An 18,831-nucleotide genomic window follows, 5' to 3' on the forward strand; every position below is an offset into this window, starting at 1 on the left:
TACGCTGCTTTAGCAAATGAAAGCAGAACGAGAGGCCAAAGGAGAAGTCAATTTGAAGTGGAGAGGTGTCTTAACCTGTCCGCTGCGATTGGCACAGATTTTGCCCTCACTGGTTGCCTGGTATCATATACATCCCTTCACTGGTAGCCTGGTGACATATGGTCCCAGGTCTTTCTCTGCCTCTGTGGTGGATAGTGGAGTGTTTCCCATGTGGTATTGGTGTGCTGGATATCCCTTCATTGGTAGCCTGGTAACATACAGTCCCAGGTCTTTCTCTGGCTCTGTGGTGGATAGTGGAGTGTTTCCCATGTGGTATTGGTGTGCTGAATATCCCTTCATTGGTAGCCTGGTAACATATAGTCCCAGGTCTTTCTCTGACTCTGAGGTGGATAGTGGAGTATCTCCCATATGGTATCGGTGTGCTGGATATCCCTTCATTTGGTAACATATAGTTCCAGGTCTTTCTCTGGCTCTGTGGTGGATAGTGGAGTATTCCCCATATGGTATCGGTGTGCTGGATATCCCTTCATTTGGTAACATATAGTCCCAGGTCTTTCTCTGGCTCTGTGGTGGATAGTGGAGTATTTCCCATATGGTATCGGTGTGCTGGATATCCCTTCATTTGGTAACATATAGTCCCAGGTCTTTCTCTGCCTCTGTGGTGGATAGTGGAGTGTTTCCCATGTGGTATTGATATGCTTCCCCTCCCAAGGTGCATGACTTTACATTTTTCTTCACTGAATTGTAGCAGCCACTTTTTGTTCCATTCCTGTAGCTTGGTGATGTCTTCTTGTAGGAAATCTGCAGTCAAGCAGTTAATACTCTGTGGCAGCCTTTAACTGCTCATGCATGTAAGTACCACCCAACAGTCTGGCACATCGATCATCCACCACCGGGCTGCTCACCTCCAAACAGGCTGAGCGAACTTTTACTGTACGTCTTAATAACCTCAGTAGAGTCAGTACTGTTAATGCAGTGCTGAAATCTTACCTCATGACTTGACATTAAAGTTTCAGTATTGGATTAATAGTACTGAGGTTATGTTAGGTTATGCATATGCATGTTTGTATGTATAAACTCTATATCAGGGGTTCTCAACTTGGTGTAAATCGTCCCAAGTGTGCTAATTTGATCTTTTCTGTTGGGCAATATTTATTTATTTTCTATTTTCTTATTTATTTATTTATTCATTTATTGGCAACTGGGAGACAGAGGGTAACCAAGAAAATAAATCTCAGTAAAATCCTATCCATTGCATTAGGCTTCAATTCACTAGAGGCTCCATATGTTCTTCTCTGTCCTTTTTTATTCCTGCTATTTACCTCGGCCTAATATACCACATACAAGTTTATTAACAAGTTTTCAAAGTGTGGACGCTAAAATGTAATTGTGGAAGCCTGAGCAGCGAGGGGAGATGTATGAAGGGAGGTGTGTTCTATAACGTGTTTTTTTATTCCAGCCATTTACTTCTGCCTAATATACCACATACAAGTTTATTAACAAGTTTTCAAAGTGTGGACGCTAAAATGTAATTGTGGAAGCCTGAGCAGCGAGGGGAGATGTATGAAGGGAGGTGTGTTCTATAATGTGCTTTTTTATTCCAGCTATTTACTTCTGCCTAATATACCACATACAAGTTTATTAATAAGTTTTCAAAGTGTGGACGCTAAAATGTAATTGTGGAAGCCTGAGCAGCGAGGGGAGATGAATGACAGGAGGCATGGAAAATGGGGTTATGGGTAAACAATGGTTGGGACCCCCTGCTCCATATATTGCTCTATTTACAGAGCTATTTGACTCACCCTTGATGGGCATGAAGTACATAGGAGTCGTTGAGGTTGTTGTGGTGGTCCCAGGACTTGTGGAGAGAGTCGGAGTCACTGTTGGAGGGCGGCGGAGGGGAGAGGTTGGGCGGCATGACCACGGGCTTTTTAAGGCTGTGGAGGAACTCGTGGGTGCATCGTGAAAGTGTCTCCAGCTCAAGACTCTCGTGTCCCGCAGCAGAGAGGTCCGCCAGGTGCTTGAGGGTGTTGAGAATGGCGGAGTCGTTGCCGCTGGGGGTGTAGGAGGCCAGGCGGGGGGGCAGCGGCGGCCCCTGCTGTGTGGCACCAAGGCAACAAAAAGAAAACAACTCAAAAGTCTGTAAGAAACAAAACATCTAAGACTCTGACACCGTAGCACACAGAGGCTCAACAACATCCACAAAATGAAATATGGACTGAAAACATTCAAACTGCAGCCTGTAACTTGATGTCAAGGAAGTGAGTCTGCTAAAACTAACATGTACCAGTGTCTGTCTTACCTGGTCTGCCTCCACATTGCAGATTTTGGAGTTTCTTTTGGGTGCGTCATTCGCCTTGAGGTCGTTCTTCACGTGGTGGTCCGTGAGCTTGACGCGGTTGTTCTGCTGGTGACGCTTGTGGCTCCACCGCCACCGCTGCCAGGCCCCCAGCAGCAGCACGGCCATCACGCACCCCAGGAACACGGCCAGGATGCACAGCAGCTCCTCCAGGGTGATGTTCAGGGAGGAGGACGGCTCTTCAGGCTTCCTAACGGCCTCTGTGCAGTATTCATCGGTAACATTGGAGGAACATATGCACTTGAACCCACCAAAGAAGTTGAGGCAGGTTCCCCCGCTCTGGCAAGGGTTGCGGGTACACTCATCAATGTCCAGCTGGCACATTGCACTGGTAAAGTGTTGGCACTTGCATATAGGCCCATCGGTACCCTCCTCACAGCGACCGCCATTCTGACAAGGGTTTGGGTTGCAGAAAATGCCATATTCACAACGTTTTCCACTCAGTTTTGATGACATTGACACTTATAGGTGTGGCCAACAATGTTAGCCTTTTTGTTAGCTGTTTTTTTTTGTGTTTTTGATTAAGGCGCGAACTGTTATCTCACGTGAGGTCCGGTATACCGTTGCCTGCTTTCACAAGTTGATTGTAGTAAGGTGAGATAACACAATAGCCTTTTTCGTTAAGTGATGTGTGGCCGAGCGGTAGCCGTTATAAGTTCACTTTAGTTCACTTTTGTTCTCTCTCTCAGGTTAATACAAATACCAAATGTATTTTAACTATATTAACAGTTGTACTACATAAGGTTTACAGTTTACGTGAGCGAGACGCACGAAATCAGAGACAGCCACACCGCTGCAGGGCGCGGGGCGGCAGAGCACCGCTCGCCTGCCCGTCACCCGTCTTCTCTCCCTTCTCCGCGTTGTTCGCCCGTTTTATTTGCTTGTAGTTCGTCCGGAAGGGTGTGGGTTCCGGTTGATGACTGTTGATGAAAGTCATCATTTGCTGATCCTAGTGTCAGTTCATCACAGCTTCCCACGGCCAAAAGCACGACGTGTTGTTAGACATCCTGTTGTGCGACACCGACCGGGTGTCGCCACACGTACAGTCATACATACACATGTACATTATAATATACACATTACATCGCTCGGTTCTCTAAAAGTCGCGACCTCGCGACTCACCCGACCTTTAAAAGCAGTGTACCTACCCATGTTACAGTCGCACAATGTGTACTAGTTAAACGAGGTCCTGTTATTGCATTAAAAAATATATATATATATATATATATATATATATATATATATATATACAAATCAGAGCCCGCCTAACGATGCGTCATCGGGAAATGCCAATGATAATTAAAAATAATCATGGAAGTAACAAGAAATGGGCAAAGTACATGCAGGGCGAGATAAACAGGGCTAGAGTCGTGGACATGGAAGCTCAGTACTATTCCGAGAAAACAAAATAATAGCTCGAAAAATTATTTACATGATACATCCTAGAAAAATTAAATTGACTAAACTGTCATTAGGATACATGGTAATGGAGCTATTTGGAATAGTAAAAAGAAAAAGGAACAATCCTTGAAGAAGATCTGCTACACACTGAACCTTCGAGTCACACCTGAACACAAAACTGTCGCAGAGAAACACTCATCCGTTGCGTGACAATTAATTGCCAGTGTCGTTACCCTCGGCACGCCTTCGAGAGGGGTGGGGTTTACAACAATAGATTAGGTTGTGTGAAAAGAGGTAATGTTATCCGTATAGTCTCCCAATAGTTACATTGTGATAACAAGGACAAGTCTGGAGAACCTTAGAACCATCGGCAGTCAGCACCACTAACTCCTAATACTCCGTTTTTCAGGTCTACAGTACTATAAAAGAAAATCCTGTCACTAAGTTGTGAAATCACTGTTGTAACAAATCTCATTGAAATATACAATTCCAGCATAATTGATTAAAGTAATTCCAGCATTAATAAAAATCAAATTAAAAAGACAAATTTCCACCTATCCTCCGCTCGTAACGAACGTGGATGACTGACATCTGTGACGCCAATAATAATTCCCGTAACGGGTAACAGTGGTATGTCAAGTAAGGGTAAGTAAGACTTGTCTGCTTACTTCCAAAGCTTACAGATATTCACATGCTGGTTACGATAAAAGCTAGGGACAGCATCTGCTCAAGTTAAATCTGTTAGTGTAGAGAAAAAGTCTGTTTTAAGCAGAAGCACATGAGGTTCAAGGTTAAATTGTACCTATCCCTATGTTAGTCTACACCCTCGGTTATTACGGCTCCAATTGAATTAAGAAGACTGACTGCCTTGCTTCAACTCAGCAATAAAAGAAAATAGTGGGTTAGAGTGAAAAGTATTACTCAAGCACTCCCCTTCTCGCACGAAAAAGATGCAGGCAAAAGCTTAGGAACCAAACATAAATTAGTAGATGCGAGGATGCAGGTTATAGTCTTGTGGTGGAAAGATACACAAAGCAGCGTCAGGCTGAACCTCAAGCCGGCGCTAGTCTTTGGAGACGATCACTATGCACCATTCTGTGCAAAAAAAAATCGTAAAGCTCAAATTTCCAACCACCAATTTATCTGACTATTTCTGCCTAAACCACGGGTAAAAAAAGACACACCAAGGAATTTTGATTACCGCTGGTGACACCCAAAAGGTTTAGGTCAGAGGGTCGCGAAGGCCCCCTCCCCGACGAACGTGTCGACGGGAAACGAAGCTTCAAAAAGGACCCAAAATTATTTTAAATGCCATAAAAGTTGGCTGATAAAACCGTGTAGGTTGCCAGTGGGGCTGTAGTCAAGGGATACTGCACTCCTTCGAAGAGGAACTTTAAGGACAATCATGTACATAAGGAACTCTAGTAATAATCTAGCATTAGCTACAGAAATGGTTTCTCCATCTGTCTAGTTTCCCTGTTTAAAACACGAGATCAAATCAGTAGATAGCCTATAGGCGTCCACTTGCCTATTAAAAAGGCCTGGTTTGCACAGTGTCCACAGCAAAATTTATACCCTTGCCCATTGCCCATCTTCCCCAAATGTTTCAAGAAAAAGTGACCGAAACGCATCATAATCCTTCCGTCCAGTGAACGCGCTCCTGTTTATGAGGGCCCTGCGCCCGTTCCCGGGATTGACCTTCGAGCGGCTGAGAGATATTTAATCTCCCGGATTTGACACGAATGAAATGTCCATGACAATCTCACTTTGAAACAAGAAGTCCCTGGCCGAATAATCTGCCTCCCTTGCTACCCTGCGAAAGGCCTAACTGCTGTTGCTGTTAGTGGGTAATTAGAGGCAGAAGCCATTGTGGGATTAGTAAGGTAAGTAAATACCTCTTGGTTGCACATGCAGCGTAGGAGGAGCAAGCACCCTTTGAAGAATGCTACACTCCTTACATGAGAACAGTTACCGTTATCCTTGACGGCACTGTTCTTTATCTCTACCCACCCCTCATGCTCCTCTGGTCAGGTTTCTCTGCCATTAAAAAGAGTTACTAGTAAAATGAGGAGTAAAATGGTAAAAGAAAAAAAATATTGCTGCAAAAATAAGTAAAGTAATAATCATTCACCGCTAAGTATATGCTCACTCCTCCCCTATGCTTTTAAAATGCATAATAAAAGAGGAAAAAGAATAATGAGTGAGGCTTAGCAAGACATAACTTCTCCACTGTGCAATAAAACACACAAAAGAAAGGAGAAAAGAAAATGAATGATTATACATAAAATGCGTAACCATGTTACTCAAGAAAAATATTAAACATCCACACGCCAGAAAAATCAACAGCTGAAAAATCTAATAGATTAGATACGCCCCCACACGCCTAAACACGTGAACATAATAATAGTAATTCACCTGAAATAATGTTACAAGTGGTGTAATTACTGAAACCGTATCAATGAGTGTCAGCTATAATGTGTTAAAAACCTCGAAGACAGCAACTCGATACCCCACTACTCAGCACGCTCGCGTCCTTCGCCTCGCCGGTGGCAAGGGCAGGGCTGCAGGGGTGGCAGGGTCTACCGTCCCCCGTCTGGTAGCGGTGGTGGGAGGGGCGGCGGGCAGACAATATACGCCCACCAGTCACCCTCAAAGGTCCGAGTTGCCTGGCGAAGATAAGTGCGCACCTACGACGAGTTGTGTCGTAGGAAGAAACAAATGCCTGGACACCTCCAAGGAAACTTGGTTGTGTGGAGGTGCGAGGCGGGGCGCGCGGGCTGTGTGGAGGTGCGGGGCGGGGCGGGGTGTGCTCTCGGGTGCGGCTGTGTGCTGACTCGACTCACTAGGGCAGGAAAAGCCGCGCGCTGACGTCAGCGTATGCTTGCTGTGTCCGATACCGTTCACTGCCCCCACACACTGTCACTGAAGCTACGTTTGAGAGAGAGATATAACAATTCGGAGTAGCTCGTAACCACGCTGCACATCATTTATGTTAAAAACTTTTGAGCGTTACTTTTTTTTTTACGTGGTTAACAACGAGGCGGCCACCAGCCACCATGCATTTTATGTTATGTTATATTAGAGATAACACCTATAGAACACTTCGGAGAGGTCCGTAAACCGCTGTTCACCATTTTTGTTAGCCTTTTTGTTAGCTGTTTTTTTTGTGTTTTTGATTAAGGCGCGAACTGTTATCTCACGTGAGGTCCGGTATACCGTTGCCTGCTTTCACAAGTTGATTGTAGTAAGGTGAGATAACACAATAGCCTTTTTCGTTAAGTGATGTGTGGCCGAGCGGTAGCCGTTATAAGTTCACTTTAGTTCGCTTTTGTTCTCTCTCTCAGGTTAATACAAATACCAAATGTATTTTAACTATATTAACAGTTGTACTACATAAGGTATACAGTTTACGTGAGCGAGACGCACGAAATCAGAGACAGCCACACCGCTGCAGGGCGCGGGGCGGCAGAGCACCGCTCGCCTGCCCGTCACCCGTCTTCTCTCCCTTCTCCGCGTTGTTCGCCCGTTTTATTTGCTTGTAGTTCGTCCGGAAGGGTGTGGGTTCCGGTTGATGACTGTTGATGAAAGTCATCATTTGCTGATACTAGTGTCAGTTCATCACAGCTTCCCACGGCCAAAAGCACGACGTGTTGTTAGACATCCTGTTGTGCGACACCGACCGGGTGTCGCCACACGTACATTCATACATACACATGTACATTATAATATACACATTACAACAACAATACATTTGCCTCCATTAAGACAGGGTGAGGAGGAGCAGGAAGCCGTGTCCACCTGGCACTGTGCTCCGGTAAAGCGTGGAGGGCAATTACACTTATAAGAACCTTCATTTTCTATGCATGTCCCAGCGTTCTGGCAAGGGTAGGAGCCACACACGCCGGCCAGGGGCAGCACACCTGGACACTGGAGCTCCACGTTGGCCAGGCGCGTGAGCACCGTGCCTCCAGAGGCCGTCCCTGTTATTGACACGGGAAGCTCGGTGCCGTCAATAATGATCTGATCGAGGCAACCCACAAATCCCCGGCTGCTATGGGAATAGGAAGACATGCCTGACTCTGGTTCACTGCTGAGGGTAGCACCGAGATACATGAAGTTTGAATCCATGTTCAGAATGTCATTAGCACCCGGCGCCGCTCCTGAACTCACCTCGCCGTCCACACGGTCCACACGGTCCACACAGTGTTGATATGGTGCCGTCTCTGGTCAGGTTGATGAAGTGCCACGCATCATTGTCGACCCTCACCGTGGACACCCTGACCAGCCCTTCCCCGCTGCCACAGTCCCAGCGGTACTGCACATGTCCGCCGGCCACCTCCAGCACGCTGTAGTCCACGTCCCCGGCAGCAAAGACCAGCGTTCCCACCGGGTGTCTGGTGCGCGTGAAGGCACTCAGCATAAGTGAGCTGCTCTTACCTTGCTGAGCTATGCTGTACTGGGCATAGCTCTTTCCCCTGAAGGAGAGAGGCCTCAGTGGGTAGTGGCACGCAGGGCTGCAGCACTTTGTCAGGTCCATTCGGCACGAAGGTCCTGCTCTGCCGGCAGGGCACTGGCACGTGTAGCCTCGGCTGCTGGTGTTGGTGGGCGCACACTCCTCATACTCAGCACAGGGTCGGTGCCCACAGGCATTGACTAAAGTAGTGCAGTTCTGGCCTCCATACCCTTGGTCACACACACAGCAAACTTTCTGGGTAAATCTTGAAGCAACCAGACTAGACAGCTGTGTGTTGAAGGGCATGGCCACATCATTGTTGATTTCCACCACGTCTATACAGTCCCCATGGCCACCGCACTCTGAGCCAGACACACACAGGGACTCCATGATGTCCATGAAGGGCAAGCCAAGCTTTTCTTTTATGTCAACTTGTTTTTCTTTTAGCTTCAGCAGCAGATGTTCTCTTGTCATGTAGATTTCAAAGAGTCTCACAACTATCAGAACGTCAAGACTCCTCTGTATGTCTCTCTTGGAACGTTGTGGAATGTAATCTATCTTATCTAAAGAGTGTGAGTGTACGAGGGCTGGCTGCAGGCTGACCAGGACCACAGAATGCTCCTGAACCAACAGCTCTATGGCAATAGCTTTGAGGAAATATTTCTGATACCTGGAGAGAAATTCATCGGAGGACAGAGGACCCAGGCGAATGATGACGGCATTTTCAACCATTTCCTCAGTGACCACGGAGACCTCGATGGAAGCCTGCACGGTGCGGTGATACCTGCCGTCCGACACACTGACGTTGACGCTGTAGTTACCGGCATCAAGAGGCGTCAGTGCCACCAGAGTGCCGTCCTCACTGTCAATGTCAAAGTACTTGATGGAGCTGACTTCCTCTGGGTAGGGCGCCATATAGTACTGCAGGGTGTCGTAGGGGTCTTGGTCCAGTGCAGTGACCCGCCCGATGATGCCTCTGGGAAAGGCACTGCGGAAACTGATGACCACGGTTTTAAGCGGGAAGAGTGTTGGCGGGAAGCGGGACTCCTCCACCACACTGACGGTAACTTGGGTGTTGGCGTGGAGTGGTGGCGAGCCGCTCTCCCACACTCGCACCTGCACCACGTACTGATCCTGGACCTAGTGAAGAAGAGGAAACAGGGACTGAAGAATGGCACTCATGTATTACTCTCACTATCTGTGGAGCTTAATTAAAAATGCATACTTCCTTGAGCACTCAGACCACCTGATGGTTTTACTGGATTAAATGCGTTACAAAATATTGAGCGTTACCTTGTGGTTCAATTTATTGGTGGCCAGCCTCAGTGAGCCATCCTGGTCCAGGGTGAAGGCACGACTCTCAACAGGCTGGTTGATCACCTCCCAGGTGAAGGGAGCGCTGCTGGGGTCAGCGTCGGCATCGGTGGCCAATATGGCTCCTAATATGGGTCAAAATTAACTCCAGATCCCAGGCACAGTGATGCCACTGGAAAGCTGGTTTTACTTGAAAAACTGCCTTCATGAATCTCTTTACCAAAGGATGCTGACCCGCAGGTTTATCATCTATTGTGGCAACGGAAGAAATGGCAGAACGAATGGTGTTCATAGTACTGTAACTTCGTCCCGTCTCTTTTTAAATTCATGCAGTAGGAAATCCAACAAAAAATCTAAAGATGGTCGAAAAAGGATCAACTTCCCTGCTTACACAAAGTGACACCCAAGCGTTGATATGTGGCCCATACTGACATTGCGTACCCTGTCTCCATGACTGAAGGAGAAATCCGGCAACCTCATCCGAAAGGCCTAGGTTCTTGAAGGATTGCCTGAGAGTAGCATTGCTGTTATTTTCAACTTGGGTGCCTGGGAATGTGTGCGACCCGGATCCTGAGGGAAGATTAGTGGCTCCCGTGGAAAAAGGAACAGGGTGTCTGCCAACAGCAAGAGTGCCTTCGGGAACCAAACCTGAGTATGCCAAAGTGGTAGCACTGTTAACACAGTCGCCCCTTCCTCCTGAAGTTTTTGCAACACCTAGCAATGACACTGAAAGGAGGGAAAGCATAAGGCGCCATATTAGTCCAATCAAAGGTGAAAGCGTAGTATGCATTGCAAGTGTGTCTGGTTTCCAGGAAGCAAAAGTAGGTAATTGAGCATTAATTCTCGAAGCAAAAAGGTCGAAGTCTGGGGTATAAAAGGTATCACACAACAAGGCAAAGATGTGAGGCTTCAACATCCATTCGGTATCAAAGTTCTTAATCCTAGATTCCTGGTCTGCCGCAACATTCTCAACCCCTCTTATATACTCGGCTGACAATGTGATGCCCCTCGACAAGGCCCAGTCAAAAATGTCTTCCACTAAAGAATTAAGGCTTATAATCTTACTACCCTTCCGGTCTAAGCAAGCAACAGCTGTGGTGTTATCTGACTTCAGGCGGATGTGAGTCTGGTGACAATGACTACAAAGAGATTTTAACCCAAGGAGAATGGCCTTAAGTTCCATACAGTTAATGTGATCCAACTCCACCTGAGCCCAGTGACCCCCTGTCCTTGTACCCTCAAAAACAGCACCCCAACCTGTGAGGGAAGCATCAGTCTGTAATTCCAGCTGTGGGGGGCAAAAAAGGAGTGACCTTGATGTGGAGTCAACGTTGTGGATCCACCAAGAGACCAAATCCTTGGCATGAGCATCCAAGGTAATGATAGCATTGTAATCACCTTTATGAATGACTAAATTCTCATTCCTGACAATTTCCAAGTATTTGTACTGGAAGGGTGCCAAAATCACCGCCGGCTCTGAGGCCACGGCAAGACCTAAAAAAGAAGCCAAGTCATGAATGCTGGGGTCACCCCGGAGTAACAACGCACCTTGACTCTTAATGCGCTCTTTCATCCGTGGTGGCAGGGTAGCAGTCATAGTCACCTCGAGGACAATTCCGAGGAACTCCACCACCTGAGTGGAAACTAGGACTGATTTCTTCACCTGAACTGTTAAGCCAAGCTCATCAAACAGCTGTAACGCATACCTCACATTATCCATCAACTCCTCCTCAGAAGTAGCCACGAAAAATGCAGTCATCGATGTAACAAGACACTGCAATCCCAAGTTTCCGCAAGTGTGGGAAAACTGGTTTCAGTAACTTTGTAAAAATGCGAGGAGCAGAAGAAAGGCCCTGAGGCAAACAAGTGAATTGGAAATCCCGATTATTCGACATAAACCGGAGCCATTTTTGTCCTCAGGTTTCACAGACAAAGAAAAGTAGGCATCCTTAAAGTCCACAGTCATAAAGTAACAATTTTTCTGGATCAAGTGAATCACATCCCGAATAAAATCCATTTTGAAGTGGAAATATTTGACAAAAGGGTTCAAATCTCTCAAGTTCAAAATCACCCTAGCTGTGCCATCTTTCTTAAAAACAGGGAAGACATTAGAGTAAAAACAAGATCTTTCCTTATTCCCACAAGGTTCTATAACTTTCTGCTGTAAAAAACTAAGTAAGGCACTGTCCAGGGCAGTTTTATCCGCAAGAGGAAAAATAAGGGGACGAGGTAGTGAGCACTGTACAGGAGGACTGTAAAACTCTAAGACATAACCCTCCAAAAACATTTAAAATCCACTCATCCTTAGTCAACCATCTCCACCAGATCGACAAGAATGAATTTTCCCCCCGAAAAAATTCTCAGATGTGTTGAACAAGGTGAATAACGCAGGAGAAGGAAGGCCTCTTAGTGCTCTGTCTGGTGTCGTACCCCTGCGACCTGCCAAACTTGTAAGGACGAAAGGAAGGTCTGCCCAGCCTCTTTGTCTTGTGAATTTCATCACATTTCTTGGCGACATCAAAGGGGAAAAGGGCGTCTTTCCCGACTTCATAGTCCCACTTGCACAAGTCCGCCAAGGCTGTGTCATGGACGTGGATACGGGTCACTTCCTGCCGAAGGTGGTTAAGGTAGTTGAAGGCCGAGACAACCAATCTAAGACTATCATTGAAACCACCCAGATAACTAGAGATAGGCTTGCCTGCCTTCACCCTGATATCACTGATGCAACGAATGATGGGCACCAAGGCTTTCAAAAGCAGGGCATTAGTATGAGCCAACCTGGTGTCAAGGAGCTTACCCCCAGCACTCAAAGCCCTGGAGATAGCAGGATTAGTCCCAGGTACCGTCATGTTCGGCACGTTGCTGGGGACCACCAGTAGTCGACTGCACATTGCCTTAACATTGTCCGTGTTAGGGCGTCATCTAAGGCTGGTGTTTACAATCAAGGCCAGGCACTCAGACACTGCCTCACCCTTCGGCTCTTCACCATTGAAGCAGCCGGCCAGATCATCCAGCGCCCTTAAAAAATCCACGTCGTCCTCAGTAGGAGCCGGCTGTGCAGAACTGAGGCCATCCAAGTCATCAAGAGGGTCAGGTGCAGGGTCTGGAGAGATCAGCTGATCCCGCCTGCTCACAGGCGACGCACAATCCACTTCTGAGTCGGACAGCTCATGAAAACCACTAAAGGCAGAAGAACCCAAAGGTGGAGCATGAACCTGCTGGGCCCCACTGTCAAGTTTGTTGACCAGATCACTCAACAAAACCGTAAGCCGGCAAAAGTCACCACCCGTGGACGAGCCCGGCTCATTGTTTACCTCCCTGCCTTGGCAAGGGAGAGCACCAGCTGGCAGGTCATGCAGTGAGCTCGGAAGGCTAGAGGATGTGGCTCCCTTCTATCTCATGTGTCCAGGCCTCTCATCATCCCCGCAGGGCCGTTTTCTCTCTGAACTAGATGAAGACCGCCTTGGCTGATCTTCTGAAACTGCACAGTCCACCATGGCTGAACCTGCAACGGGAGTGTGAGCTCACAACAACCCCCAGTACAATCCTTGGATCGTACAGACATCACTCCCGAATCATCACAAAAACACAAAAAACACTCAAAAGAAAGAATAAACTTACCGATGCACCAAAGCAAATGAGGAAAAGTGAAGAAAAAAGGAACATGAAGCCGCACGGCTGGCTCCGTGCTGAGAGCGGACTGGATCCGACGGGGGCAAGCAGCCAACTGGTTCGTGGGCGCTGCTGCCGGCATCTCATTGGCTACCACTGGTGACGTCAGTTAAATATCGTGAAGTGAAATTGTGGCTTTACCGTGTAGCAGCAATGGGCCAAATTTGTGGCTTTACCGTGTAGCAGCGACTGGACAAATTTGTTGCTTTACCATGTAGCAGCGATGGGCCAAATTTGTGCCATGATATAAACCCCCCAAAATAGATGATACATAATCTGATCACAAATGCTTTGATATATATTATGAAATGGTTTGTGTGAGGGGTGATTTTTCTCATTTTTCTCACTTGGAGGGACCATTAAGAAACATGATCCCTGCTGCTACCGGGTTAAGAAGGACCTGGGAGTTGACAGTGTAAACTATGGCAAGGGATGTGCTGAAATGATGTAAGTTGGAGTACACCGGGAAGGAAGCAGAAACAGAGACTTTGGTGTGGTGAGGGAGTAAGGCAATACTTATCAAAAAGGCTGCTGTCCTTACTCAAGACTTACAATGAGGGAGTAAGGCAATACTTGTCAAAAAGGGGAAGAGGGAAGTTAGAAATAAAATTTGGTTCAGTAGAAGATGTGAAAGTGAAAGTGAAGCAAAGTGAGAAAGAGATGTAGCATGGAACAGGTGGAGAAAAGGGAGAGACAGAACCTTTGGCTGAAATACAAACTCCACTCCACTCACACAGCTCTCCTGGACAGAGTGGAGTCTAAGGCTCTTCGTCTCATCAGCTCTCCTCCTCTTACTGACAGCCTTCTACCTCTTAAATTCCACCGCCATGTTGCTTCTCTTTCTATCTTCTATCGATCTTTTCATGCTGACTGCTCTTCTAAGCTTGCTAACTGCATGCCTTCCCCTCTCCCACGGCCCTGCTGCACATGACTTTCTACTCATGCTCATCCCTATACTATCCAAACCCCTTATGCAAGAGTTGACCAGCATCTCCATTCCTTCATCCCCTTCACTGGTAAACTCTGGAACAGCCTTCCTTCCTCTGTATTTCCTCCTGCCTATGACTTGACCTCTTTCAAGAAGAGTGTATCAAGACACCTCTCCACCCGAAATTGACCTCTCTTTTGGCTACTCTTTACTCTTTAGTTTTGTGGGAGCAGCGAGTAGCTGGCTTTTTTTTGTACTCTTTTTGTTGCCCTTGAGCCGTATCCTTTGATGTAAAAAAAAAAGAAGTGAAATGAATGAAGAGAGGAACAGAGAAACTACTTGAGAAATGTAGGCTACTAGAAAAGTTTAAAGCACAGCTGAAATTATTTTATAGATATGTCAATAGCAAGCTGAATAACAAAGAAGAAATAAATAAACTTAAGGTGGACGGTGAAAAGTAATAGGATGCTGCAGCAATGGTGGAAGTTATGATTTTTTATTCTTTATCTTATTTATTTATCTTTTTTTTTACGTTTTCACCTATGGCGCCGGTAGGCTTTCTTGGTGGTGCCTGATGGTCGGCCCCAGCCCATTGTGGCGCAGGCAAGTGTTTATAGTGGTGCCATCTCGCATTGGCTCATGCTGCCCCCCTGAGCTCACCTTTGATCCTAGAATCTAGTTTTTTTTTTTCAGGCAGTGTTTACAAGGGAGAGTGACTTTAATGGACAAGAAGGAAGAGAGGAAAATATGGAGTACCTGGAAGGAAGACAAGTTTCAGTACAAGAGGTGGAAGGATTAATGGAAGGTCTGGACGTGAGGAAGGCACTAGGACCGGATGGTGTGTCAGGCTGGGTCTTAAGGGAGTGCAGTAAGGAATTAGCTGATAAGATCCAATGTGTCATAGTCAGCTCTCTAGCAGAAGGTAAGGTCCCAGCAGACTGGAAGTGAGCAGACATTACGCCAATTCACAAACGAGGATGCTGGGAAGACTCTTGTCTTTGACAAGTGAAGTAGTGAATGTCTGTGAAAGGTTGATCAAAGATAAATGGATGAACTATCTGGTGAGACAACAGATTGACGGACAAACAGTACGGCTTTGGAGGAGGAAAATCTTGTACATTGAACTTGATGTGCTATGTAGCCACCACTACCTTCTCGCCTCACCTGCACGACCACGGTATAGTTGTCTTGCGTGAACTTGGGCGCATTGTCGTTGACGTCGCCCACCTGGATCACGACCTGAGCCATGGCAGTGTTGCTGGGTGTGCCCAAGTCCCTGGCACCCAGCGTCAACTGGTACTTTGCGACCTGAGGAGGTGACGAAAAAGAAGAAGAGGAGGAGGAGGAGGAGGAGGAGGAGGAATAAGATGAAGAAATGAAACGAAGAGAGAAGGGAAAAGGAAAGAGAAAAGGAAAGAAGAAAAGGAAAATAAAGAAGGGAAAAGAATAAGGGGAGAAGAAGAAGAAATGAAATAAAAAAAAACAAAGAAGAACAGGAAGAAGAAAAAAGAATTATGAAGCAAGAGGAAAAAATAATAATAATGACAAGAAGGGAAAGAAGAAGAAAAAGAAAAAAAGTTCAAAATCAATTAAATCAGCTTTGTATGATAATTTAGGAACTGTCTTGACATGCCTGATTTGATTTTCCAACAACACAAAGGATTTGATATCACAATTATTTTCTTACTGGGAGTATATGTAACCCAAGGCCAGTAAAAATGAAAGGCAAAAAGGAGCTGCCATTAAGCTGCTAAGGGCATAACATCAACAGTCTTGGAGGGTCACAAAAGAAGATGGAAGAGGTATTTGGCCTAGGAAGGTATGAGGAGGGAGGTTAAAGGCCACTATCAACTATATTTGGGTCGCAAGGCAATGAGAACAGAAAAAAAGGAGCTATAAGGGTATAACATCAAGCCTCGAAAAGTAACAAAAAAGAAGAGACAGGAGAGGTATTTAGCCTAAGGAGGCATGAGGAGGGAGGTTAACCCGGTAGCAGCGACGGGTCAAATTTGTGTCTTTACCGTGTAGCAGCGACGGGCTAAATTTGTGCCATGATATAAACCCCCAAAAATAGATGATACATAAACTGATTACAAATGCTTTGATATATATTATGAAATGGTTTGTGTGAGTGATAATTTTTTCTCATTTTTCTCACTTAGAGGGACCATTAAGAAACATGATCCCTGCTGCTACTGGGTTAAAGGTCACTATTAACTGTAATTGGGTCACAGGGCAATGAAAACAGGAAGGACAAAAGGAGCTGTGAGTTGCTAAGGGCATAACATCAAGTCTTGGAGTAACAAAAAAGAAGAGATTGAAGAGACATTTAGCCAGGAGAGATAGGAGAAGAAAGGTGCAAAGCCACTATCAACTGAATTTGGGTCACAGGGCAATGGCAACAGAAAGGAGCTTAAAGTTTTGAAAGGGTATAAAATCAATAGTCTTGGAAGGTAACAAAAAAAGAAGATGGGAGAGGTATTTAGCCAGGAGAGATAGGAGTACAGCGCTGCAAAGCCACTATCAACTACATTCAGGTCGCAGGGCAATGAGAACAAAGATAAAAGGAGCTCAGAATTGCAAAAGGGCATAACATCAAGTGTTGGAGGGTAACAAAAAAGAAGATGGAAGAGACGTTTATCCAGGAAAGATACGAGTAGAGTGCTGCAAAGCCACTATCATCTGTATTTGGGTCGCAGGGCATGTTGAATTATACAGCCAACAGGACAGAAACTAGCAGACAGCAATATTATTAGGATGAGGAAAGTTATTACATCATGTGAATGCTATACCTAAAAATATGATCCTAGTTACTTACCTTTTCCCTGTCCAGTTTCTTGATGACAGTGATGATGCCAGTGTCGTCATCAATAGTGAAGCAGTGGTCTTCGTTTCCCGCCCTGATGCTGTAGCGGACGAGGCTGTTCACGCCATGGTCCACGTCGCTGGCTGAGACCTGCGGTGAAGGGAAAAAAGTTGTCATTCGTAGAGTCACATTAGTGTAGTTGTGGGTCGCTTTTAGTTTGCTAACACCTTGACTGTGGATTTCCTACCAGAAGACATCACCAAGCTACAGGGATGGAACAAAAAGTGGCTGCTACAATTCATTGAAGAAAAATGTTAAGTCCTGCATCTTGGGAGGGGATATCCAGCACACCAATACCACATGGGAAACACTCCACCATCGACCACGGAGGCAGAGAAAGACCTGGGAGTATATGTGTAGTGCGGCGACTAGGTCTGATAAGGGAGCCTCCCATAACCCACTTGGCGAGTGGGGGCACCTCTTCGGCCGACTCGGTAGGGAATGGCTCTCCCGTCACGCTGGTTGCGGGTTCAATCCCAGGCAGCCGGCGAATACCTTCTCCTGGTCTTGATTAATTTCTCGTGTGTTTCGATACACGCAGAGGTCGTGTTGGAGAATAGGAAAAAGGAAAAATATGCTCTCGGGGCATGACATATGTTACCAGGCTACCAGTGAAGGGATATCCAGCACACCAATACCACATGGGAAATACTCCACTATCCACCACAGAGGCAGAGAAAGACCAGGGAGTATGTGTTACCAGGCTACCAGTGAAGGCCAAATTCGTACCAATCGCAGCAGATGGGTTAATGAGAGTGCAGAGGAAAATAGAACCTGCAGTAGTTTTAACATTAGGAATAACCTTATGAAAAGTTGTGGATATGAATGTACTTGAGAAAATGAAGAGAAAAAGGAAAAGGAGGAAGAGGAAGAGGAAGGAGGAGGAGGGGGAGAAGAAAGAAGAATATGAAAGGAGAAGCAAAAGAAGTAAAAGAAGAAAAAGAGGAAATAGAAAAAGAAAAAGAAAAAGAAGAAGAGGAAGATGAAGAAAATGAAGAAGAAAAGAAAAAGGAAAAAGAGGAAAGAAGGAAAAAGAAGAAGGAAGGAAAAAATAAACTATTCCGGAACTCCTAAGAGGCAGTGGTGAGTTGACAGTGTGACGGCGCCGCGCTCAGGAGGACGCGAGTTCAATCCCCGCCCGGTGCCACCAAGCTGAGATTTTTCAGCCGCCGCCGAGTGGCTTAAAACTACCCACATGCTGTCCAAAAGACCACCTATCAACCCGGACTTTAGATTCTAGGAGGGCAGCATGAGCCAATGCAAGATGGCGCCACTATAAACACTGGCCTGCGCCACAACGAGCTGGGCCATACCATCAGGCCCCTCCAAAAACAAGCCTACTGGCGCCACAGGCAAAGATGTAAAAAAAGAAAAAGAAAAAAAAAGTGTTGCTGACTAATGTCACCATCAAGTGAAGCGCTGCACCAGGTGTATCATGTTCCTCAGTATCATCCGGCACACACAGAAAGGATGCTTTTGATTTCCACCTTCACTACTCTCCATAAGCTTAGTGACACCAGCAGCAAGTAAAGACATCTGGGTTCAATTTTCTACTTAAACAGGATATTCATTCTTTTATCCTGCTCACTGGTACACTCTGCAACAGCCTTTCTTTCACTGTATTACCTCCTTCCTGAGACCTATTCAGTAGTTAAGGATTTAGTGGTTAGGGTAACTGAGGAGGCTGTTGGGTACAGGGTGAGTGGAAAAGAGACCTAAAACATTGCACCAGGTATGTCAAGTTTCCCACTATCAAACGGTGCACACAGAGAGAACGATTTTGATTCCCATCTTTACTTCTCTCCATAAGCTTAGTAACACCAGCAGCAAGTAAAGAC

General features: G+C 46.1%; 1 pseudogene; it reads right to left on the reverse strand.

Moving 5' to 3' along the window:
• The window catches only part of LOC126994360 (fat-like cadherin-related tumor suppressor homolog), a 35,181-nt pseudogene that overhangs the window by 11,977 nt on the left and 4,373 nt on the right, over positions 1 to 18,831 (reverse strand).

The sequence above is a fragment of the Eriocheir sinensis genome, unplaced genomic scaffold (genome assembly GCF_024679095.1).
Source record: "Eriocheir sinensis breed Jianghai 21 unplaced genomic scaffold, ASM2467909v1 Scaffold78, whole genome shotgun sequence".
Taxonomy (NCBI): domain Eukaryota; kingdom Metazoa; phylum Arthropoda; class Malacostraca; order Decapoda; family Varunidae; genus Eriocheir; species Eriocheir sinensis.